The sequence below is a fragment of the Canis lupus genome, chromosome 4 (genome assembly GCF_003254725.2).
Source record: "Canis lupus dingo isolate Sandy chromosome 4, ASM325472v2, whole genome shotgun sequence".
NCBI lineage: Eukaryota > Metazoa > Chordata > Mammalia > Carnivora > Canidae > Canis > Canis lupus.
The window spans coordinates 51,382,587-51,408,916 of NC_064246.1; the positions used below are offsets into that span (position 1 = coordinate 51,382,587).

The following is a 26,330-nucleotide window of genomic DNA, read 5'->3' on the forward strand; positions in this document are numbered from 1 at the left end:
GCAAAAATAATCCTTAGAAATGTTGGCTGAAGACACACTGCCCTCATCAAAACACAGTATTCATGAATGAGTTTTCATTAATGGTGCTTTAGGGAAACATCAGCCTTGAGAATTTTGATCCGATGAGCCCCATGTCCCACCAGAAATCAGTAAGCAGAAGAGCAGGGCTCCATGAGCCAGGCCCTGCCCAGGACGGTGGCTGCCAACTCTTTGTGAGAGGAACTGAAGGCATTAGGAAATCCATGGCAGCCGTCTCAGCTCACAGTCCAGCAGGCCACACTCTGGAGCTGGGTAATAAAATGACTAAACTCTGGGGGAAAGGGGTTTTCCATACACAGAACGGAAACACCCTGTTGCCTTGTTTTGAAAAACAGAGAATAGGAGTGAAAAAGGGAGACGATAGAGTCCAGGTCCACAGACATGGAAACCTGCTGGCTTGGTTTTCACCAGCTATGTGGGCTGGGGGGTGGGGACGCTTGTCCCCAATATTATCCTGGCTGACCTGGTGCTGATGATCCATATTCCTCTGCTATAACTGCTCTAGGAAAGCCTTGACAGAATGCTTGGATTAAAATGATAAAATACAAAAAAGTTGTTGAGAAACAAAAGCCTTGGGAGTGCCAGAACCTGTACCAGGTGACTTCTAGGGAACTGGATTTGGAGATAATTAGCTTGAAAACCAGCACAAAGGGAACAAGTTTTGATAAAGGGAGAGGATTTCAGAGTGGAGGGTGAAGCTTGCAGTCGTGTCTAGCTGGACTGGTGGCTGGGGCCGGGGCGGGGGGTGGGAGGCGGTTGGTGAGGGGTGGGGGGCAGGGCTCTGGTAAAATGAGTAGACAGGGCAGATGAAGGACAGGATGGGGCACCCCGGGCCACAGGAAGTAGGAAGAGACCTGTGCATGCCACTCATAGGCCCCCAACTTCCATTATGACCATGCCCAGTGACCCCCCCACTTTTAATATAAGAATGGTCTTTGGCAATATTAAAATTCCCACCTACACTCCCAGGGACTGATGCAGGATGGAGCCTCGGAATCTTCCTTTTTTCAACATGCAGCTGGCCATTCTTTCCAGGTCAAGACAACTAAGTTTGGAATCAGCCCTTATGGTATACCAGGATTCTCCCGGTTCATCAAGCAGAGGCACTTGGATCTGGGGCTGCTGAGTGTGAGTATGCTATCATTAGACTGAAGAGGGAAAATACTACATCTCTGAAAATATTGTGACTTCTAACATGTAATGTTTTACAAAGTAATTTCTCATTTGATCCTCATGAACCGATGAGGTAAGCAAGGCATGAATTATGGGCCCCATTCTACAGATGGGGCACTGAGCCTTCCAATGACATTTGCCCAAGGTCACATGGCTCATAAATGATGGGGCGAGGACTGGAAACAGGACCTTCTGATCCTTTATCCGTTATCTTTTCCCTCCACCCCAGTACTTCTCACGCTCCCACCCAGAATCTTCATGATTGGTAGATTGAGGCCACAGAGTTAGCAGTTAGCTGACTTGGGTTGCAGTTGGACCTGTGACTTTTAAACTTATTAATATCACATTTTAACATAGCAATAGCAGGTCAGAGTCACCTAGGTTTCTTGTCCAAAATACAGATTTCCTGGCTCCAGTGTAAATTTGTCCAATCAGAACTTTTTGGGGGGTAGGGGGTGGGCGCTGGGAATCTGCACTTTTATAAAAGCTCCCCAGGTGATTTAATGATGGAAAGTTTGTGAATCGCTCCAATAAATTAAGCAAGTTAAGTTCAAAATCAACTCTCAACGTTCCTGGACTTATTACCCAGGGAATGGCTTACTGGGCCTTTAGATTCTACCCCAACTTCTCCTCCCATCCCCAGTTCTACATTTTCCCATAGTTTTGTTCACATCAGCATCTCTTCTGGGAAGTGAGGGGCAATATAATTTGAGTCGGTCTTTCATTTGGAAGTGCGTCTGATGGTTTGTGTATAAGAAAATCAAAATTCTCTCCTCCGCCCGCCACAAATCATGGGCAGTGGGGTCAGAAATCCTAGAAGGTGAGAGTATGTTTTTGAAGGCTGATAAAAACAAAACAAAAAACAAAACAAAACAAAAACCCTTGACTTTCACAAACTGCAGTAGTGCTTCCAACACCCACCTGGCATGATTGCTCATTCTGTGAGGGTTCTGCATGGAAAAGATCAGCCCGCTCTCAAAATAGAATCTAGAGATACAAAGGAATCTGCAATGGCTTCACGTATTTGTACACAGTGCAGTGGAGCTTCTGGTATTTTTATTACCAATCAGAAGAGGCTTGTCACAGGCAGCCATCTGCTTGAGTCACTGCTGGGCTGCAGTGGGCCATGGCTTCAGAGAAGGAACACTGAAATCAAAGTTCCAGCTCAAGGAAGAGGCCCAGACCAGGGAGCTGCCCGGGCCCTGCAAGAGGCATCCTTCAGTGTCCCAAAGGATCCGATCGTATTCTACGTCAGGAAAACTCACTTACACGCTTGGATCCTTAAAGAGAACGAGTGGCTATGACATCAGGTGGAAGCTATTATATTTGTTCTCGTGGAAATGTTCCATGTTTCAAAGTGGTCTCTGCAGTCCCATTAAAATTACAGACTTTTCCCCTTCCCCTGCTGCTTTTCCACATTCTAATACAGGCTTCTGAAAGAAAAAAAAAAAATTTGAATGAGCTAGCATGGGATTTTTCTCCAGAGAGTCAAAGCAATTCGGACTCTGATTATTGGCCCTACATCCAAGGAATTATCTTATTTTTTTCTATTCTTTTTTTTAATCAATGTACAAAATCCTTTCATGCAGATAGAAAGCTTTTTGAATCTGAAATTATTGTTTGACTACAGGTTAATGAAATGTTTCAAACTCTTTATTCCATATCTAATCCTGACGCCAAAGGTTTAGGGAGCAGAAAAGAAAGACTTGCCAAACCAAGGGCTCACCTTGTATACTCTGCACCAATGAAGATCTATAGCCTAAAATAAAGCCTGTAAGAAAACAAGATTTTTTTAAAATCATAATTCAACCAACACCAAGGAGAGAGGTGTTTTGGAGTTGAGGATCACTGAAGAAAATAGACTAGGAAAAAATTATTTTGAGATCTAATGGGGTGGAGTTTTGATAGTACAGAAAAAGAAGAAACGCAGGCTGTCGACAAGGACACAGTCAAGTTTTTACAAATGCACAGTCTTGCTGTAGAGAACTGGGATGATCTCAGAGGGTCCTTAATCCATCATGTAAATGTTACTTGGCATTTGTGCTGGGTAAATCAAGGACACAATAGGTGGGGGAATGTAAAAGCTATTTCTCTAGAAAACTATCCCAGATTTATGGAAGGAGGTCAAAGAACAAGCAGAGGGTAGGTCCACTTCGGGGAAATGGCTAGCCTTGCATTGGAAAACACGCCGCGGACAGAATTTGTTCTTAAGCCAAACTTGATGGCTGAGCTAGCACCAGCAGTTGGGAATGCCATCTTCGTGCTCCCCCAGCCATCAAAGCTAGAGGTGATTAGGGTGCTTCCCATTTGCGTGGCCATATCCCTGAAACCTTTGGGCAGCCAGAGAAATGTTCTATTTCTCTGTTTAACTTAAAAAAAAGATCGAAGTCTATTCTGAGCTAATATCCAGATTTAATCATTTATTAATATTATTTCTTTATAATAATCACCAAGAAGCAAAAGATTAGAAGTGCAAAATATCAATTGTGCAATCTTAACTGTTTTCAAAGGAAGATAAAATAAATGTCAGGTCCAACAAGGTCACGTGCCCTTCAGCAAATAATTGTCTCCATGAGCCTCTTGTGATGTATTGAAACTGAAGTAAATTGTTAATGCCTTTCATTTACAGAGGGGAGCTCATGCCTCTGCAACATTGTATAGTTTAGAGTCTAAAGCAAGCCCCCCAGGCATTAGTCACTCTTTCTGGGCAATCATCTAAAAATAGGGATGGCCTTTCCAGATACCCTTTGTAGAACATTGAAAATGGGATGATAAAGGTGCCTTCTAACATCCCTTCCATGGACTCTCTGGCGCTCTTTCCTTTTTTCTCCTCAATCTCATAGTTGCGGGGAAGGAAGAACCTTGTATTTAAGATTCAGAGATTAAGGCTATGTTTCCCGACTTATAGCTTAATCTTTGGTTCTGTGTAAACAGAAACCCACTCAGACCAAAATAAAATAGTGGGAGTTTATGATAGGGGTGTAAGAACAAAACCCTGGAGAAGAATGTGTAAGAGAGATGCACACAGGCTCAGTGGAGCCAGCAAGTGGAAAGCCATTGGAAACCATGGTTACTGTCCCCAGAATGCCACATTTTCTTGCATCTGTACCCATTCCCCATGGATTCATCTTCCTCTGATGAGAGTTTTCACACACCATGGCCAAAGATGGCTGCTCTATAGATTTCAAGTAACCAGCAGACACTGACTAGTGCCTTTTTAGTGGCAATTCTAAATTCCCTGGAGAGGAAATATGATGAGTTGAGGTGAGAACTGGTGTCCGCTTCTGTTCCAATATCTAAGACAAAGCAGCAGAGTCAAATAGCATAAATTTGGCTGCCAGGGCCTGCCACTCTAATATGCAGCAGTGCTCAAGAATGGGGGACTATGGGATAGGTAGCACCCCCAAATGCACCTACTGTAACCTATCATTAACCTCTTTCCTCCAACAGTTTATGTTGTAATCTGCCAGTAACTTATACGTTCTGAGAAGCCCTGAATTCTAGTCCAGGAGCTGACAGTTGAGTGAAGGACCTACACAGACAGCTAAATACAAGATTCGGGAAGTCTGTAAGTCAGTGTCTGAAATCATTGGAGAGCAGGGTCTCTCAACCTCAGCACTCTTGACATTTTAGGCTGGTTAATTCTTGGCTATGGTGGAAGGAGTGTTTCCTATGCATTAGAGGATACGCAGAGTATCTTTGCCCTCTACTCATCAAATACCACTAGCACCCTGCCCCTGCACCAGTTATGACAACCAAAACTATCTCCATTCATTGCCAAATGTCCCCTGAGGATGGTGCATTTTTGCCCCTTGTTGGGAATCATTGCATACAGCAATATGAAATCATAGAAGGGGACACCAAAATCAGGCTTGGAGATCTGGAAAAGCTACCTTGGGGATGAGGTGAAGTTTTGAGGGGCAGTAGGAATTAGCTAGAAGAGTTAGAGCTTCAAAGGTGGGAATGTCAGAGGGAACCCAAGTGTGTTACTCAGGACACTAACACTTCAAAGTCCGGCTAGATACATAGTGTATAGAGTTCTGTGGTCGTTGATGTCGACTCTTTTCTGGGAAGTTCTAATGCGTTTTGTTTTACACAATACATTCTAGTATAGTAAAGGCTCTAAGAAGTCCTAGGACTTTGGAAGGAGATTCTCAGGATCTGAATTTTGGTTCTACCACTTACCAACTGCATGTCATTGAAAAATTTACTTAACTTTTCAAAATTTGGATTGCTTACCCATAAAAATGAGTTGATCCTAACAGGACCTATATCACAGGGTAGCCGAAAGGATTAATTGAGATAGTATGTCTAAGTGATCTTGCACAGTTCTTGTCTTATAAGAGGTGCTCAGCACGTGTTTTAAACATTACATTTCCCCCAAAAGATTTTGAGGAATTCATAGAATTCAGTTTTCATTCTGAGAAACACAGTGCAGAAATCTCAGCAGAGGAATGTGAACTACTTACCTACCAAAGTCTAAGATTTGTTTATATTCAACACACAGAACCTGTTGCAGGATTTCCTCTCCTTTGATGCCTACAGTCCTGGGTCATGCTGCTTCGAAGAATGAAGAGATAGACCAGATGAAGAATGGTGGGCAGCAAAGTTTATTGAGCAATAGTATAAAGCTCCAAGAGAGGAAGGGGGTCCCAAGAGGGTTATCTCTGGAATTAAGTCCAGGGGTTTTTATGAAATCTTTCGGGGAACTATTTTAAGCAATCCGGGTGTGCTGAGTCATGCCAATCAGGGCTTTGGTCGCGTATCTGTCTACCTAGTAGGTTAATGTCAATGTGCTGATGATCTGTCTCTTTTGTTAATACCCAGGAGGTTATGTCTTACTTGCCCCTTGCCTGGGATAGTGACAAATGCTTTGTGGTTAATTGCCTTATTTTAAGATGTTTTGCAGAATTTGTTTCTGCAAATGCTGCAAAACAGAGTACTAGAGTGGTCCTGTCTGGGCTGCAAAACAGGATGTTAGTGCTGTTTTATCTTAGCTGTCCTAACTCCATATTTTCTTGTCAAAGACCCTGGCTCTGACTACCTAACTGTCTAACTAACTCCTAATGCCAGGGCCCCGGGATTCTCAGCACTGCACACCCAACCCAGAGCCTTATTCCACAAATGGGATAAGCAGAAGGGAGCCTCCACCTCTAGCCCACACTCCCCTGGGACTGAGCAGGTCAATGGAGACAGGATGAGAAATGCAGATTTCTTGCTTCTCCTGGGAAGAAAGCCCTCCATGTGGAAGCTGGGATGGGAGTCCTATTGAAGTGGGAGAGCAAGGTTCTTGTCTCATGGTGTCAAAGAATGAATCTCTCTGACAAAGGAGAGTAAAGGGATAGAGTTTTATTAAGCAAGGATACAGAAAAAGCTCCTAGAAGTGAGAGGGTTCCCGACAGAATTGCCAACACGGGCCTTCCCTGACAAGTCTTTTATTTAGAACTGACTGAGGAGCTTATGGCCTTATCACTTTTGTGATGTCTTGGTTTGAGTAAGGACTAGTGATAACATCTTTAATGGCTTACTTCTTTGGGGTCTAGTTATTCTTTGTTGGTCACAATGGGACTGCCATAAAAAGACCCCATCTCTGATGCCCAGGGCAGGATGGTCTGGTTTGTTCCCTTATCTCTGGTTTCATTACGCCTCAGCATTTCTGGGATTTTTTTGGTGAGTCTGATCATAGCACCCTACCTATCTCTTCCTACCTAGCCCTACCTGTTCCTCATTTACTATGTTCTTGGCTGTACCAGTCTGGAGTGAAGTCCCACTGAGCTTGGAATGGGGATCAAGGGAGTGGTTTTGTTACAAATACCACAGATTCTCAGTTTTCTTACAAAATTTTCATGGATTTTTTTTTGGGGGGGACAGATGTTTCTTCATTTGCTATATACTCTTAGGACCATTTCCAGAGGCTTTACATGGCCATGTCTACTAATTTTCACCAGTTCCACTGGGTAGTGAGTTCATAAAACTCCTCAAACCTCATTCCGCAAATTGATCTCATTGCATTTCAGATATTTGTATTTAATGGGTTTGTATCAGGGACATGTAGTACTTATGATCCTTGGAAAATGCTTAGTGTGGTTTTTAGAAAAGGACTGATTCTATTCTGTTTTAAATCTAATGTTTATTAGTAAGAACTAGGGGTCTGAATATTTTTTTCATGGTTAGTGAGATATCTGGTTCTACTAGCAGTTCATTCATTATTCATTCATTCAGCAAATTCATGCCTAATGTCTGACAATCTCCAGCATTGTCCTAAGTGCTTATGACACTGAGTTAAAAAAAAATAAAATAAAACAAACATACAAAAAAAAAGTTCTTTTCTTTCATTTATGTTTGAAATCTAGTGAATACAGACAGGCAATAACAAGGAAAGAGACACATAAATAAGGTAATTAGAGATGATGGTAAGCACTATGCAGGCAGTAGGACCACCTGATAAATGTGAGGCTCTGTAAGATGGTGAATTGGAGCTGAGAGTGGAAAGAGAAGGAGCCAGTCATGCAAAGCTAGGAAAAAGCATTTCAGGTAGAGAAAGCAACGAATGCAACGGACCTGAGTCAGGCACCTGTGTGACATGTTCAAGGAACAGAGATAAGACTAAGGTGGCTGAAGGAATAAAGAGGAGAGTGGGATGAGAAATGAGAAGGGTCTGGGAGAGCAAGCATCAGCCAGCTTGGGTGGACTTGTATGCCATGGTACTGAGTTTGAGTTTCGTCTCCGGGCAGTGGGAGATTAGGAAGGTTTTAGGCAGAGGAGCAGGGGCAGTACATGAGGGATGCTGTGGTAAGCAGGCTTCAAATGTTTAAAATCAAGCTTTCCAACAGTCACTTCTACCCTCAGCCAATATTCCACATAAGTTTTTAGAGGTTTTTGACTTCGTTTCCTAAACATACTTCTCTCTAACAGAAATTGACCTAACTAACTAGTTACTGGTCTACCATCAGGACAAAAGGCACATTTGACTTCTCCCTGTTAGGCCTCCCTCTGCCATGGGCTCCTCTCTATTTTCAGGGGCAGGAAATGCAGGTACGTATGCCTCTGTTTTTGTGAAGGAAGTCCTCTTGAACTTGTCCTGTGTAATTCAATCTACCTTTTACACCCATAGGTATTCTCACACGTGAAGCAACTTCAAAATCTATGATAACACAATGTCTTCCTGCCCCTCTTCTGATGTAGAGATGCTTTATCTTAATTTCCCAGTGATCACTCGAGGCTGGAAGTTCCCTCACACTCTGATTGAGTTTCCCTTACTCTGCCAAGACCCTAAGTCAAGTAGTAAATTCTGTGATAACAAACACTGTATAAGTGCTCTCGGTGGAGCACTGGATTTAAACAACACTGTGTTTCTTCTACAAGGGAACATATCTTTTTTATCACTTCAGATTTTCCTTTATATGGTTTTCTTAAAGAAAGGCATGCCCTGGGCAGTATATTCTTCTGATTCAATCCCATGATGATGGTTTGTGGTAATGGAGGCTTCAGAGCATGGTTGAGAGTCTTGGGTCTAAGCCCTGGCTTAATGACTTCACAGTAGGTCTTTGGACAAGTTGACTTCTTTAAGATGCCCATGCTTTGTCTTTATAATAGGGATAAAATAAGATAAAATAGCACTGGCCTCATAAGGCTACTGTGGGCATCAGATAATATGATATCTGCTCCATAGCAAGCTCTTAGTAGGTATTGGTATTAGGCTTACATAAGAAAAAGTGAGTAGATCAGTCTATTGACATAAAAAGACACATGATATGGGGAGAGATAGAGAGAGTGTGAACGCACAATTATCACCCTCCATCCTGATTGATCTTGTGATTTTCGGGAACTAGGACAGAGTATGAGGGCAGATGCTGAGGTTGATGAGAACAGAGGATTAGGGACACTCCCCAGAGCTTTGAAATACAGTCTTATCTTAATCCTTTGGTGGCCGTCTAAGCTAAAAAATGTAGCTCATCCACTGTATCTAGAAACTCTCACTGTGGTTGGACTCACTATCCAGAGGGGTGGGCTGCACGGGTGGGTTAAGCTGTTCAGATATAGGCTGATACATTTATTACTCTCTCTTTGGAATATCCTCAATTGTCAGGTTTGATAGTGAAATTTGGAAGTGGGTGGTAGAAAAAGCAGTGGATTTGTGATTTGGAGGCTTGAGTCTTAGTCTTGCCTCAGGTATCAGCAGGCTGGAAGATTCTGGAAAACTCCTTTCCCCCTGTTTGTTGGTTTTCTTATTTGCATGATGAGTACGTATAGATGATCTTGAAAGACATCTCTTAAAGTTGTGATATGGTAAAAACATAGTTGTTCCTATCTTCCCAAATTCCCTGGCAGAGGGAATGGAGGCGGGGATTAGGCCCCCTCCAACAGGAAGTGATGGGAAACAGTTATGCAGAGTGTTGGAATTTGCTAGTGCTTCACGACATGTGTTCGCCTTAGAAATAAGCTGGCAAAAATCAGGACATAATCTAGAATGGCTAAAATGAAAGAGAACCAATAGCAAGTGCTGGTAAGGATGTGGAAAGGCTACAGTCTTGTGTACTGCCAGTGGGAGTGTCATCAGCACAACCAGTCTGGAAAATGGGGGTATCTGCTGAAGCTGAACCATACACTGCCTCTATGACCCAAGAGTTTCACACTTCAGATTATCCCCAGCAGAAATGCCCACCTCAATGCACCAAAAGACATGCACAAGAGTATTCAGTGCAGTGCTACATGCAATTTCCCCAAACTAGAAATAGCCCAAATGCCTGCCTGGAGTCTTGTGGATACATAAATCCTGGTATATTCATAGTCATAAAATGAAATGAACTACAGCAACATGTGACACCATGAAAGACCCTTGCAAACACCTTGAGCAGAGGAAGTCAGACACAAAATACCTTTTGATCGATTCCATTTATACAAAGTTTAAAGACTGTCTGAACGAACATGTTTGAAGTCAGGAAAGCGGATACCCTTTGGGGGGATTAGCGTGATTGGTAGGGGGTATGTAAAGGCTCTTGCAGCGCCAGTAATGTTCTGTTGTGGTGGGTGCTGGTTACACAGGTGAGTTTGCTTTGTGAATATTAATTGAGCTGCCTATTTTTGACTTGGATATATGTTATACTTTAATAAGTTTGTTGCCACCCCCCAAAAAAAGGTCACACATGCTAATCATTCCTGAGTTTATGTCTCCTCTGAGGAAAGAGAAGAGCCTTATTCTCAAAGCACATATATATCTCTCTGCTCAATCTTAGAGGGTAAAAAGAAAAAAAAGCCACTTTAAGTTTTCTCAACTGAGCTTCATTTCATTTGTATTCTGGGTCCCTCTTCTCACCTTGCCCCCAGCGCATGTCTCATTCTGCTAGCGGTAGAAGCAAGATCAGTCAAGCCTGCAACTTCCTCGTCATTTGGTCTCCCCTGGCTTGTGTCTGAGCTTCAGGGTCTATGCACAAGCCAGAGTGGAGCTGGGGAGGGCTGATCCTAACCCAGGTGACATCCACCAAGAGGGCCCTGTTCCCATGGATCTCTGGTGACTTGCCCACACAGATAACTGCTCTGTCCCCTTGCTCTCATCATAAGGCCTCTCAGTATCACTCTGGAAACTCAAAACCAAGATCTACTTGTGCATTCTTCTGAAGCAGTGAGAGCTGCACAGCTGTCCTAATGTGGGGGTAGCCTGGAAAGAAAAGATGGTCATTATAGAAAATACTAGAGGATGTCATAAGTCTATATTCCTCATATTTTCATCTGATAAATATGGTGTTCATCTTGGTAGCCTGTGTAATCTGTTTTCTGAGTAGATATCCCAAAAGTGGAGGAAAAAAGGTGGGATGGGGTGTAGGGAGAGGGCAAAATAAAGGGTCAGCATGTTCACCCCTTAGGACTGTCGTAACAAATCACCATGAGGTGGGTGACCTAAAACAAATTTTATTCTCTCACAATTTTGGAGGTTAGAAGTCTGAAATCAAGGTATTGGTAAGATTGGTTCCTTCTGGAGGGCTCTGAGGACAATTGGTTCTAGGCCTCACTCCTAGCTTTTGGTGATTGCTGGCAATCCTTGGCATTCCTTAGCTTGTAGATGCATTGCTATGATCTCTACCTCCATTGTCACATGGTATTTCTCTCTCTCTCCCTCTGTGTGTGTGTGTGTGTGTGTGTGTGTGTGTGCGCGTAATTTCTTCTCCTTATAAGGACACCAGTCATAAATTAGAGTTTACCTGAATTTGGTATGACTACATCTTGACTTAATTACATCTGTGTATTAGTTTGCTGTGGCTACTGTAACAAAGTATCCCAAACTGGGTGGTTTCAACAACGAAATGCATTATCTTACAGTTCTAGAACTAGAAGTCTTGAATCAAGCTGTAGACCAGATTTGTTCCTTACAACAGCCATGAGGGAAAGATCTGTGGGTCTGTTCCAGCCTGGCTTGTAGATGGCTGTCTCCTCCCTGTATCTTCACTCATCTTTGATATAGACACCAGTCATACTGGAGTAGAGCCTACCCCCACTGTCCTCATTTTAACTTAATCATCTCTGTAAAAACTCTGTCTTCATTCTGAGGTACTGGGGTTTTGGACTCTCATATTTATTTTTGGAGGTAGGGGGAGATTCACCCCATAACAATTTACAAAGATCCTATTTCCAAATAAGTTCACACTCAGGAGTTAGGACTTTAACATATCTTTTTGAGGAACACAATTCAACCTAAAACACTCAGTTTCCATGAATCCTTGAGAACTGCCATAGTGCTGACTTCATCACCTTCATGTTAGGATATGTTCTAGGAAACTGCTGACTGAATGTCTGTGTCCTGAGCTCCCCAGGCATCCCCACGTACTACTAACATAGTACTTACTGCATCATATTGAAACCTATGTGAAATCCATTTGTGTGTCTGTCACCAACCCTTTCCACACCACCAAGGACCATGAGCTCTTTCAGTATGGGAAATAATTTTTATCATTCATCTTGGTATCCCAGCTCAGGGCCTGGCACGATATAGATGCTCAATGAGTGTTTGTTGGACAGAACTGAATTGTTTACCTATCACTTACAAAAATTGTTTTGTTTCATGCTTTGCCATCAATCATGAGCAAATAAGCAAGCCAAATACGTTCTTGAGTGATTAGGGAAATCATACATCCACAGGCTGTCAGAATCAGGGGTAATCTAGAAATTCTCTAATCTAGGAATAGTAGGTGGCCAACATGCTTCTTGTCATTCCCAGATCTGCACCTGAGGCAGACCTCACTAATCTATGATGGCATCTTTCCCACTAAGCTTGGATACAGCTTCAGAATAGTTCTCAATATGTAACTCCAAAGGATGAAATCAATTTGCTATTTCTTGGGAAGTTCAACTCCATTCCTCTCAGTAGATGAGAAGATGGAGACCCACAGTAAAGAAATGTGTCCAAGCTGATGGTGGCAGAGCTAGAGCTGGAACACGATCCTCTAATTCTGAGGGCCATGATTGCTCTGCACCCTCCCACAAGGTTTTCCAGAACGTTCCAGTGAAACTCGCATCATTGATATACTGCTGCATTAAACAACATTGACTCACACAGTGAGAAAAACTTTCCTTTTAAAACTTTCTGATTATATCAAAGAAGAAGTCTCACTTTGATTCTGTTATGTCCTTAACACTTTAATTTTTTTTTTAAAGAAAGTATAGGTCCAAATCCAGAGTCTTCAGTGGGCAATACATCTGGTCAGTATTTAATATTACCTGTTGTCCTTCTTTTACTTATACTTATGATCCTCATCCAATTATGATAAACGTTTCACACGTGGCAGCTGTAATTTTTTCCTTTTTAAAACTAATATATTTAAGTTTCTCAAGAGTCAGTATAAAGAAAAAATATTAACTAATTACAATATAGCTAGTATACAAACGTGGCCAAAAACAAAAAGCAAGAAGAAAAGCTTAGGCAATATGGCCAAGCACCGTACAAGCAAGCCTTCCTCAGGACTCCTCCATACTCTCCTCTCCACAACAAATAATGCTTATCCCCCTTTCTTTACCAGAAAAGTGTTAATTTTTGCCTTGTCTCCTGCCCTCTCGTAGGTTTTCTTTGTCCCCAGGTTCTTGCTTGCCAATACCCAGCCTCCCCAGTTGCTAGACTCTGTCATTTTCAGCACTGCTCCCTCCATCTGCCAACACCCAGTCCCGGCTGCCTCTCTGCAAACCATATGGCCTGGCAGACAAGGCGGGCTCAATGTTGATCCAAGAGTTGAAAGCAAATCCAGCTTAACCCCCATCTTCCCTTCTTAGTAGGGGAGGAAGCAAACTTTGTTGTCCTGTCTTTCCTATCCTCAGCTTCGGGGGAAGTAGGTCCCAGTCAGCCCTGTGGTGCCCGACTCTGCCTGCCCTGGATCTTGTGCTCCTCCTTCTCCACAGGGATGATTCTTAGACTGTTCTGGGCCTTTTCTCAGAAAGGAGCATTTTGTGCTCCTCCATGGATGGACTTCAAGCTAACAAACCTTCCTCAGGTCAGGAGGGGATGGGCCAGCCAGCCTCCCTCACAGTGTAAGGCAGGGAAGGTCCACAGAGCCCAGCCACAGGTGAAACAGGGGCCTCAAGGTGGTCCAGGAAGCCTTCTGGGTCTCACACTTGGTCTCTGGGGCCACCATGTCAGAAAGCCAGGCACCTGGAGGTCACCATCACCATGTGTCTTCTCTCAAAGGACAAGATGAAGTAAATCCACATCAACCCACTGGAGAAAAGGAAAAGAAGAAAGAGGAAAATGGAGTGGATCTACGCAAGACTACCTGCAGGGTTTTCTGAGACGAAATGAAAGGTATCATAAAAGGACATTCCAAACTACAGTGCATGCGGCTGGCCCATTCACAAAGGTTCCATCAATCTGCGATGGTAGCAAAAAGTGCTGACTGAGTCCCACTGTGCCCTGGCTGGCTTTTATTCAACAGGCATTACTGAGCGCCTACTATGTGCTTGGCTCTGGAGCTCTAGCAGTGCACAAGACAGGCGAGGTCCTTGCCCCCATGGAGCCAACCTGCAGTGAGAGACACAATACCACATGGGCACCGGAGCCAGAGTGCCTGAGTTTTAAGCCTGCCACCTTGCATCTTGGCTGAGTGAACTTGAGTGTGCTTTTCTGTAAAATGGGAATAATAAGGGCCCCATGTAAAGACCAAAAGATAGAATTAATAACGACAGGGTGAACTTATGCTGATGCCTCGCTGTGGCGTTCATGGACATTTCCCTAATGTCCAGTGATGTTAAGCATCTTTCTATGTACTCATGTACCATCCCAATGTCTTTTTTGGTAATGTGTCCATGCAAATCTTTTGCATTTTTTATTGGGTTCTTTGTCATATTACTAAGCTATAAGAGGTCATTATATAGTCTAGATGTAAGTCCTTTATCAGACATGTATTTTCCCCACAGGTGGCTTGTCTTTTCATTTTCTTATTGGTGCTTTTCTAAAAGCAAAGGTTCTTAATTTTCATGAAGTCCAACTTATAAATTTTTTCCCTTTAAAGTGCTTTTGAGAGCATATTGAAGAAATCTTTCCCCAACTTATGTTTCACAGTTTTACTGTTTACATTTATAGGACTTTGATTGATCTGAAGTTAATTTTTGTGCATGGTGTGAGTTAAAGATCAAGGTTCAATTTTTTGTACATGAATAATAAAAGTGTTTATAATTCTTTTTAAAGATGAAAAAAGAGGGCCAAGGAGGCCAAGTAAGGAGCCCCAAATCACACAGATTATGAGATGCTGAGCTACACTTGGGCCCAGTCTCCTGATTCCAAAGAAACTGCCGTTTGCATACTGCCTCCACTACCTACACAACTATACTTTATTTTTTTTTCAAGATTTTACTTATTTATTCATGAGACACACACACACACAGAGGAGAGACATAGGCAGAGGAAGACGCAGGCTCTTCACAGGGAGCCCAATGTGGGACTCCATCCCCAGACCCAGGATCACGCTTTGAACTGAAGGCAGTTGCTCAACCACTGAGCCACCCAGGCATCCCCAGCACCTGCACTTGAAAGTAGTAGTAAAAGCTAGGCTGGTGTTATAATATTTTTTCCTTCTGTGCCCATAGTTCTCAGTCATGCTGCTTTGATGAATAAAGAGGTAGACCAGGCAAAGTGGTGGGCAGCAAGCAAGGTTTATTGAGTGATAGTGAAGCAAAGTTTATTATTGAGTGATAGTACAAAGCTCCCAAAGAGGGAGGGGAACTGAGAGAAACTCTTGTCACCAGTTTCTAAGTCTAGGGGTTTTTATGGGTGTATTGGCAGGCTCTTTTAATCTGATTAACCCTCCCTGTGCCTGTTGTCCAATCAGGTTTTTGTCATCTATCCATCAGGTGGGAAAGGGTGGGGGGCTCCTTCCAGGACGGTGTAAAATCCTTTTAAGTATGGTTTCCTCTTGTCGGGGGAGAGTGGGGCTTAACCCTGCCTGCCTTTCTTCCCACTACCCTTCATCACTGAGAGGCAAACTGACTTTATTTCAAGTCCTGGTTCCATCACATACCTCAAGCAAGTTACATAGGCCTTCTAAGCCTCCACTTTTTAATTTACGAAATGAAGCTAATAAGAGTACCTCCATCATAAGGTTGTGGGGACTATTTGAAATTATGTGTATGGAGTGCTTAGCATTTAGCAGGTTCTTCATACAAGTCAGTGTTTTGGGATGCCTTCTCACATCTTCAGCCTTTGCCTTGACTAAAGCCTATACCCACCTCTTCTGGGCTTTGGCACATGCAGGAGATCTGGGGTAAACTGAGAAATGGTACACTTTCTAGCATATTAATCCACTGGGATTGTACTGTATGAGTTGTTTGACCTGAGCAGTAGGTCGGCATGTTTGTTTAATAGACATTCCACCTTGAAACTGTTTTTGGTAACTCCTCCATATTCCGTTTCCCAAGCCTTAGGTACACAAGATATAGAGATTAAGAGCTATAGTCTTGGACCCACTCCAGGGTGACCCCATGCCTTGCCTTCTGGAATTCACACTCTGTGTAATCCTTCCCGTGACTTGCTTCCAACCAATAGAAATGATGACAAAGGTGACGGGATGTCCTGTTGTAATTACATTATAAAAGATTGTGACACCAGTCTTGCAAAAAAAGACACTCTAGCAGGCTTTGCTGAAGCAAGTGGCCATGTTCAAAAGGCTCACATGGTAAAGGATTGAAGGCAGCCTTCTTCAAACAATGGTAAGAAACTGAGGGTGGCTTTCTGCCTATTAGCCAGCAAGAAACTGAGGCCTTCAGTCCAACAGGCCACAAAGAACTGAAATCTGCCAATGAGCTTGGAAGCAATCTTCCTCCAGTGGAGCCTTGTGAGGGAACTTAGAGCCAGAGGTACCAGCTAAGCAGGGCCTGGACTCATGACCCACAGAAACTATGAGATAATAAAAGTGTGCTTTTTTTTTAAGTCACTAAATTTATGGTAATTTATCACACAGCAATAGATAACTGATATGGAAAGCAAGAGAAAGAAGCAGCAGACGCTGGAGAGAAGAGCAAAGGTAGTGAATGACGCAGGGAAATAGGAAGAGCCAGACTCCCTTTGTACTTTTGTCTGTGCTCAGCAACCCAGGTGGAAACTCTCGCAGGCCCATTGCTGGATAACTCTTGGGTAACAGAAAGTCCTACCAGTACCTTATATACCAAATATGGTCTCACTTTGGTAGTTACAACATGTGGTCCCTTAAAATAAACAAAAGTGGAGTGTAGATGAGACTTATGATTTCCCTTTGTCCTTCCTCTCTTTGTCTCTGGTGGGACCAGCAACAGCCCAGCTTCCTGCCTTCTGAGTGGGCCATGGGGTCAGCTTTTCATTTCTTGCTCTACTTATCTTTCCTCAGCTTATTGATGATGACCTCTATTATCTTCACCATTGGAGTACAGAAAGGAATTCGATGGGGTGGATGGAAGAAAGTAAACCAAGTTGTTACTTCTCTGGCACTACAATAAGATGGCTCTGGGCTCCAGAGGCCAGCAAGGTTTCCACCGGATCTTTATTTTCTGAGCATGTTTGGGGTTCTTCAGTGTCTATCCAGTTGGGTTCCCCTGTCCTGCTATTTCCATGATGCAAACAAAATTTCTGCATCATGTGAACGCTCCTTACTTCACTCCTCATCTTCAGTTCATTTTCTGAAAGGCCACATCATGCAAGCTCTCTGTAGGGGTAACTCACCTTCTAGAAGAACCCCTTTGGGAACAAGATTCCTTTTAAGACAGCCCCATAATAACATTCCTACTCAGGATTCTACATATGGTCCCCAGTAGTTATATCCTTGTCACCTGCCAATGGAGGAGAGACCAGTTACTCCCTAACATGGCAACAACTACATTTCCTTCTGCTTTGCCACCAACAGTAGAAATTCTTCAGATTTCTCAAGTGTGTATCAACCATCAACCCACCTCCAACTCCAAGGGACATGCATATATCAGCTGCCAAGTGGTCTTCTGATAAAGGTCTCTTTTCATACTTAAGGTGAGGGATAGACCACTCTCCACTTCTCCCTCTGGAAGGTGGGGCTCACCAGGTAGAAGCAGATCAGTCCAAAGACAGTTTGCCACAAATTCTTCAAAATTTACTCTGGATCATCTAATGCCCTGAAATTGTTTTTGTTTTTAAAGTAGGCTCCATGCCCAATGCAGAGTACAACATGGGGCCCAAACTCACATCCCTGAGACCAAGACCTGTGCTGAGATCAAGAGTCGAATGTGTAACCAGCTGAATCACTGAGGTGCCCTGAAATTGATTATTTTTAAAGTTGTATTTTGGTTTAGTCCCTCACTTTGGAATTTTATATCTACTGTATTGTGGTACTTCAGCTGAAATGATTTCAATTTAACATCTTATGTGTTATTATGGGTCTGATGGCCACTCTAACAACCATCATTCTTTCCTCCTTGGCTAACTGGACTGAAAAGACCTAGGGCAATCGGCACAAATCAGATTCTTTTTAGTGTAACCTTTGGTGGTTAGAGGCAGGAAGAAGTGATTTAGCCTTTTTCTTTTTTTTTTTTTTTTTAAGATTTTATTTATTTATTCATGAGAGACACGCAGAGAGAGAGGCACAGACACAGGCAGAGGCAGAGGGAGAAGCAGGCTCCATGCAGGGAGCCCGACATGGGACTCCATCCTGGGACTCCAGGATCACACCCTGGGCTGAAGGCGGCACCAAACCCCTGAGCCACCGGGGCTGCCCGATTTAGCCTTTTTTCTTGCAATCTTGCTCCCAGATGGTATCTTGAAGTGAAAGCAAGTCTCACGTGAAATTCATCAAGCATATGGGGGTATTTATTAGCAAGCAGGCAAACAAGTGCTCTCTGTCTTAGGAAAGCCTGCTCTTTGTCCTTCTCTCCTTGCCTTCAGGTTCCCTGGCAAGCCCCTTGCAGGAGCAGCTCCCTGTGAAACAGATTTCCTTAAAGGATAATCAGAGGACTCATCACCATGCCAAGTGGTAGGATCCTCTATGGGAAGATGCAAGGCCACATGGTTCCAGAACTTCCGCCTCTGGTGCTGACAGCTGAGCATACTAGCTTCTTCTTCTTCTTCTTTTTTTTTTTTTTAAGATTTTATTTATTCATTCATGAAAGACACACAGAGAGAGGCAGAAACATAGGCAGAGGGAGAAGCAGGCTCCTTGCAGTGAGCCCGATGTGGGACTCACTCCCGGGACCGGGATCATGCCCTGAGCCGAAGGCAGACTCAACCGCTGAGCCACCCAGGCATCCCATACTAGCTTCTTCTATGTTATTCATGCACAAGTGGTGCATTCTGCTACCCCACTCCTCAGTGATCTTAAACACAGCTCATTTCACCAATAAAAACTTATTCCTAACATTCCTTATGCTAATTAACGAACCAAAGGTATTGATTCAGATAAGGACTCTTCATATACTAATTAACCACTCATTCTTAGAGTGTTGATTGGCATTAACTTGCACACATACACATCATACCACTTATACTGAAGTATTTTAAAGTAAATTACTAGGCACACAACATACCACTAACAGAACCTTGATTTTGTTTGGGTTTCCAAGTATGCAGCCCTGGAAGATGAATTGTGATTGCTTTTGCTAATGCAATCATGACAAATGAAGCCTCTTTTTTTTTTTTTTTTTTTTTTTATCAGATATTCACTTTTCCAGCCTTTCTTTGTGGTCATAGGTGACCATATGATTGAATATGGGTCTGTGAAGCAAAAGCATGCTGAGAAATACTTTGCTCTCTGATAAAAGAGAGACACATGGAAAGCACTTTCTCAGCACCTTGTCTGCCTTTGTTTCTGTCTTGGTATATGGCCAGGAGAAAATGTGACACCTATCACTGAGGCAGCCACTTTGCAATCATGAGGCCCCCAGGAGGAGGATGAAAAACTAAAATGCTAAGGATGGCAGAAAAGAAAGGCTTGGGTTCTGATTATTTTGCTGAAATACTGACCATCCTGGGGACTTCTGCCTTTTTTTTTCCCAGTAAGAAAAACCTCTGGGTTTAGTCATTGTTAGTTAGGTTTTCTATTATTTTCAGCCTAAAGTATCCCAGTTGATACATTTGACCTGAAATAAACATATATGAGAGGGACTTTTTCTAAATATCTAATTATCTAAGATCACACACACACACACACACACACACACACACTTTCCTCCCATCTCAGGGCTGGGGACCTTGCTTCCTCAAAGAATTAGTCCAAGCCCATCTGTCCAGAGTGTTCTGGTCAGTTATAGCCTCAGTTTCTTCATCTCTAAAATAATAAGAGTAGCATCTTCCCTAAAGATCTCACAGGCTTAGGATAAAACTTAAATAAGGCAATTTAAATGAGAATGGATTTGGGACAGAGCTTAAAGGCATGTACCCTGGGTTGAAACCACAGTTCTACCACTTGTAAATTGAATAAGCAAATTATCTCTCTGTGCCCTAATTTCATCTTCTGCAAAATGAGGATAAAAATAATACCTGTTTCAAAGGGCTTATATTAGGCCTTAATGAGTTAATACATGTAAGGTGCTTTCAATAGCAACCAGCAAAAGTAAGCACTATATAAGTATTAGCTATCATCATTATCATTATTATTACATCTGAAAGGACTCTGAGGAATGTAAGTGCACTATGTGAAAGCATAAGAGGGCAATTTGATAACACCGATCACCTCAAGTTAGTAATAAAAGAATATTAGTGAAACCAACAGGACTTATGATTTCAAGGAGAGAAGAGGAAAGAAGAGATAAAGAAACCAAAAAAAAAAAAAAAAGAAAAAGGAAGAGAAGGGCATAGGAGGAGTTTGGAAGTGAGGGAAGGAAGAGCAGAGGAGAGGAAACGCACGGCAGGTGGAATTGCACAGAGTGGAAATACAGTCTAAGTGACAAGAACAGGAAGAAACTGCTCATTTTCCTTTCAGCAGGCATCCCTGTGACTTTGGGAGAACATTGTTCAAAATGCACCATTTCCCACCGAGAGTAATGTGGCTTACCTACAATTTCATCAGCTGTGCCTGAGCTGCATTAAAAGCATCGAAGCCAGCCTTTCACCTTAGGGCATTGCCATGTGGTGCCATTATTTCCATGACAAACAAAATCATTCCCAGGAAACAGAACAGGGAAAGTAACTGAAATGTCCGTGATATAGTGAGAAATTCAGAGCTGCTAAGCATTCCACATTTGTGAGGTTGCCCTGTGTTTGCAATTCCCATCCTGGTGGTGCCTAAGGGTGCTATTTTTGAATAGAGCATTGGCAGCTCACACATGGGGTCCAGATGTCTCACCTCCTGATGCCTGGTACACACTAAATCAGGAACAAGTGAATTTGTTCTAAGTCCAACACCTTAGCTGCTCAGCTCTCCTCCTCCATCAGGAAGACCTATTCCTCATCTGTTTAAGTTCCCTGGCTGGGATCTTGACCTCATGGTTCCCAAGCAGCCTCCATCTCTACCCGTTCCCTCCACCTCAGTGTAAATGCCCTATAAATATTTTTGATTAAAAAAAATAAAGCGATGTACTAAAGAACCAAGCAGAACACTTAGAGACCTACTAAATCCTAACACTTAATATTAGTTATCCTTCATTTCCCTTCTATAAATTAGGTCTTTCTTATAATCTCTATCTCAATCTTTCATGTGGGCAGTGAAGCACAATCTTGAAGGTTAGTGGCTTTGGGAAAAATGGGAAAAATCGTCTGCAAGTAGATTATAATTTGATAAATCATTAATCACCTTTATTTTAAAAATAAAATGAATTGTTGAAGCAATCTACTATTTAACTCATGGAATCAAAATCAGGAGTTCTACTATCAGGATGTAGAGATTCATAAGAGATCACCATTGCCTAGCAACAACAGAAAACCATGTAAACAAACAAACACAAGAAGGAGAAGGGCTTTCAATAAGCACAGACCAGAGACCATTTTCATCTCTAGGGGACCTGCTCAATCTAGGACTGAAGGAAGCCTGCTGCGGGCATAACAGTTTAGTGGGAACAAGGAGTAATCAGCCAAGCTTTCAAAGGACCTGCATAGGCTGACATGGCCAACTGGGATATGGAAGAGCCACAAACTCAGAGTTAGCCCTCCCCACCTACCATATCCCCCTGCCCCCCACAGGCATTTTATTCAATAAGTGGAATCCTCAGAAAGCCTGGAATAGGTGTGGTGAGCACAGATAGATGGTAAAGTCTCACAGTGCTTAAATCCCCAAACCCTGCTGAAGGGAGGCGCCTGATCTTTAAGAAATTTAAACCAGAGGATAAAGGGAACTAATTCTGCTGGCCCGGCAGCCCCCATTCAGCTCAACTGCTAATTAGCTGGATGAGTTCAGCCCCTAATAATAGCTGCATGTCAGACGAAAGGGTGAGCCCTTTCTGGAAGCCATGATAATCTCCTTCAGTCTCCACTGGTCTTTTACACATTGTCTGAAATATAATAAAAAATCATGACATGCGAAGAAGCAGGGAAATGTGACCCACAGTAAAGAGACATGAAACATATCAGTAGACTCAGACCCACAGATGATCCATGTGATGAAATTTTCAGAAAAGAACTTATTTATGATTACTATAACTGAACGAATTTAGAAGAAAGAAGGTTTAAATGGGGTTAGAGATGGCGAATTTTATCAAATAAATGAAAAATATACAAAAGAACCAAATAGAAATATAAATTATTGTGTTACAGGATTTCTTCTTCTCTAAATGCTCACGGTTCTTGGTCATGCCGCTTTGAAGAATGAAGAGGCAGACCAGACCAAGAGTGGTGGGCAGCAAAGCAAAGCTTACTGAAAGATAGTAAAGCTATTGAGTAATCGTACAAAGCTTCCAAAGATGGAGGGGACCCAGAGTTTCTGGGTCTAGGTTTTTTTATGGGCTTGTTGGCAGGTCGTTTTAATCTGATTAACCCTCTTTGCACCTGTCATCCAATCAGGTTTTTGTCATCTGTGTATCATGTGGTCAAGGGTAGAGAGATCCTTTCAGGGTGGTGTAATATCCTTTTAAGAGTGGTTTCCTCTTGGTCGGGGGGGGGGGGGGGCATTTCTCCCTTCCAGTCTTTCTTATAACTATCCTTCATCATTTGGATGGGCTTAGCAGTAGATCACACAAAGTATAACAGAGGATTAATGAACTCAAAGTGAGCCAATAGAGATAATTCAACTAGAGCAGAGAGAAAAATAGATTGAAAAAAAAATAGTATCAAAGACCTGTGGAACAGTATACACTCTACTAACATAAGTGTAATTGGAATCTCAGAAATAGAGAAGAGAGCAAATAGAGAAGAAAAAAATATTTGAAGAGATGGTGGCCCCAAATTTTCCAAAACAGATGAAACACTTTAAGCCACACATTTTAAGAGCATAACAAGTACAAAACAGAATAAATATAAATAACTAGCAGACCAATAACAACAAACCATATATATATATATATATATATATATATATATATAATCTCCTCTATTGTTTTCTTTTTCCTGAGAGGTGAAATGTCTTATATTTTCTTTTAAAAAAAATAAAATAAGGTGGGTTTTTACTATATGACCCTTCATTAATTTTTTTTGTGAGTCATATTGCTGTTTGCTCTGAGATTACACATTTAACTATTTGTTTCTTTTCTGAGTGAACTTGAGAGAGTGTGTTACATATATTTTGAATGGGAGCAAGTTCCAAGCTCTGTAGTACAGAAAATAAATTTGTAAACTGCTCTAGCTTCGTCTCTGAGTTCAGTATATATGCTCTAGTTTCACCAGAAGTGGCGAACATAAAAGGACTTGGAAACAGAATGCCTGGGTAGGGGGGTGAAATACTATATTTCTTTAAGGGAAGAATTTGAGACATATTTCAAATGGCTATCTCATATAATTTGTAAGTTACAAATGCTTCTTCATTTCAAACAAGAGACACCCATCTGTGTGCAGGGATACACACACACATACACACACACACACACTGAAGGATCTTTCAAGGTAAACCATCAATATGTCTTATGACAAATTCTTTCTTATAAATCAGAACCATTATCAACTTGCAGTTTCTGAAGAGAATGAATTTTTTCTATCAATCACATTTTCCATAAACCCAAGGCTGTCCACACTGGTTTTCTCTGCAGTCAGGAAAGGAGTAGATCTGTGAATGAGGTGACCTGCCATTTGGGTAACACATTTGCTGTTGGAATGTGCTTCTTATCTTCCTGGCAAATTCACTGGAGAAACATTTCACCTTGGCCGCTCCACAGCACACTGCTGTCACTCCAGCGTGGTGTGTGTGGAGGAATCCAAGTGTACTACATGTTTGCCTGAAAACTTGCCCACAGTTCATTACCAGAGAGGCCAGGCGATTTGATCTCAACCAAATTGAGGTTCCAGAAGCATTCATTTTGCAATGAGTCCAAATTTTCTGTGTCACTGACCCTATTCCTTTCAGAGAACCAAAGTGGAGAAAGCTTAGCTGTTTATAAACATAGCATATAAATTAATCATGATTTAGGTCCTGAGGTTTTTTTTTCCCCAATAGTAAAAAGGTCAAAGCAAATGCCATGACACAGCCTGTCTTTCTATAATGAACAGCTGCTTCCTTAAAAAAAACTTGTAGTAACAAAATTCACCCTGTAATAATTTCCATCGTTTATTGACTGCTGCTTGTGTGCTAGGCATTGTGCTAAGGGCTCCCAAGATTACTTCATTGACTTTTCATAATCTTATGAGATAAACATTACTTTTATCCTCATTTTACAAATGAAGAAATTGAGGCAGGAAGTTTTCGTCTTTTTTATACTATTCTCAATGGGGCCTGTATTCAAACTCTAATTCAAAGAAGTCTAATTCATAGGGCTCTTTCTTGACCACGATTTTTGACTACTTCCCATTTAAAACAAACAGACAAGTTGGAGCATTGGAGAAAAAGAGATTAGGAGTTAGAGATCTTCTTTTACACAACTTTACCATCTTTGCTGTCCATCACTAGCACAACAATGAAACTGTAGCAGAGTTTGCAACTACAAATGGCCAACAACCCACACTGACAAACTCACCATGCTGACAGGTAGCATTGTGCTTTCCTGCCTGGGGAGACCAACTTTTCTCATCCAAGTGGTATGATGATCATCTGATGATCATATCAGAACTCTAATGGCCTGCACAGGTAAAACTGTGTGCTCTGATTGATCAATGCCACTACGTTTAGTTTCCGTTATGCAAACTCAAGCCATGGGGAAAAATATCTGTAAATATAAGGTAGATTTTCAAATATGAATGGTTTAGATGCTTTTAGGGAGCCCCATGTTTATTTTTTACCTTATCTGGATGCTGAGCTTCATGGTGTAAGGAATAAAGCACTGAGTTCACTGTAATGACCTTTTCTTTAATAGTCTGCAATTAGCAGAGAATCTGGGGCATAGCCCCAGGCCGTGTCCTGGGAAATAGCCTCAGCCATGTAGCCTTTTCCATTGTTTCATACTCCACTAAAGTAGTTAGTTGGAGATTTGGTGTATTAGACATATTTCTGCTGTGATAATGCTGTATAACAAACAATCCCAAACTTCCCATCTCAGTGACTTACAAGAAGAATCTGTTTCATGCTCTTGGGAATGTAGGCTACCTGTGAATTGGCTTGGCCGAGCAGGGCGAGGCTGAACTTCACTCTATGGTTTAAGGATAAATCTACTCCATGTGTCTTTATTCTAGAGCTCGGGTTGAAAGAGCAATGACTACTTAAGACATGACTGTATGGTCAAATGCAAAAATCTGAGGTGTCTGGCAGAAATTTACTATGCCTTTTAAAGTATCTGTGCAGAATCAGCGCATTGTCACTTTACTTTTGTCTAAATTAATTGGTCAAAGCAAGCCCCACAGCCAAGTCCCAAGTGAATGGGGTGGGAATATACACTCTACCTACTCTTGTGACAGACACTAGGAAGTTTGTGGCAGAGGGCATGGATGTATAATTTTTTATAGGGAGGAATAAAGACTCAGGAGCAATAATCCAATCTACCACACTTAGTATTTCCCATAGGACTTTGCTCATTTCTTTTTTATAGGACCATCATACCTTACTACAATTGTATTTATATATACGATTCTCCCATAATAACTGGGTCACCACTCATTCCCAGCCCTTGGGACCAGGGCACTGCTTGTGACATTAGCAGATATTCAATAAATAAGTAATGAATATATGCAAAAAGACACTTATAAACCAAGTATTATGAGCATACATAAGTTATTTAATTCTCAAAATTAGATACCAGAGTTTCACCTATAAGAAAGCAGGTAATTACTGGTGCAGAAAGTAATTATTCAGAAGTCTAATTTTGAAATGTTCCAATTTTGAATCATTTCATCCATCAAGTCAGTATATATTTATGGAGTCCCAACTATGTGCCCGGTGCAAGGACATAAAAGTGAATAAAAGAAACACAGTACTGTTCTCACAAGCTAGTGGGCAAGCAACACAAACAGAAAATTATCACACTGTGTGATAAGTGGCATGGTTGTGAAAGGGTACAACCTAGGTTTCAGATTTGGAACAGCTGAGTGAATGGTGATATGATGACATTTACTAAGAAGAAATACAGGAGAAAGAACAATCTGTTGGATGGGGTGGTGGGATGAATATAGGTCATGTGGACATTGATGGATTAAAGGTACTATG

General features: G+C 42.0%; 1 long non-coding RNA gene across 1 annotated transcript in view; it reads left to right on the forward strand.

Moving 5' to 3' along the window:
* Positions 1–216: 216 nt before the first annotated feature.
* Positions 217–26,330, forward strand: part of LOC125754981 (uncharacterized) — a 57,726-nt gene continuing 31,612 nt past the window's right edge. Inside the window, exons 1-2 of the long non-coding RNA XR_007410267.1 lie at positions 217–291; positions 1,075–1,167. This is a non-coding gene — a long non-coding RNA (uncharacterized LOC125754981). The remainder of the gene's footprint in view (positions 292–1,074; positions 1,168–26,330) is intronic.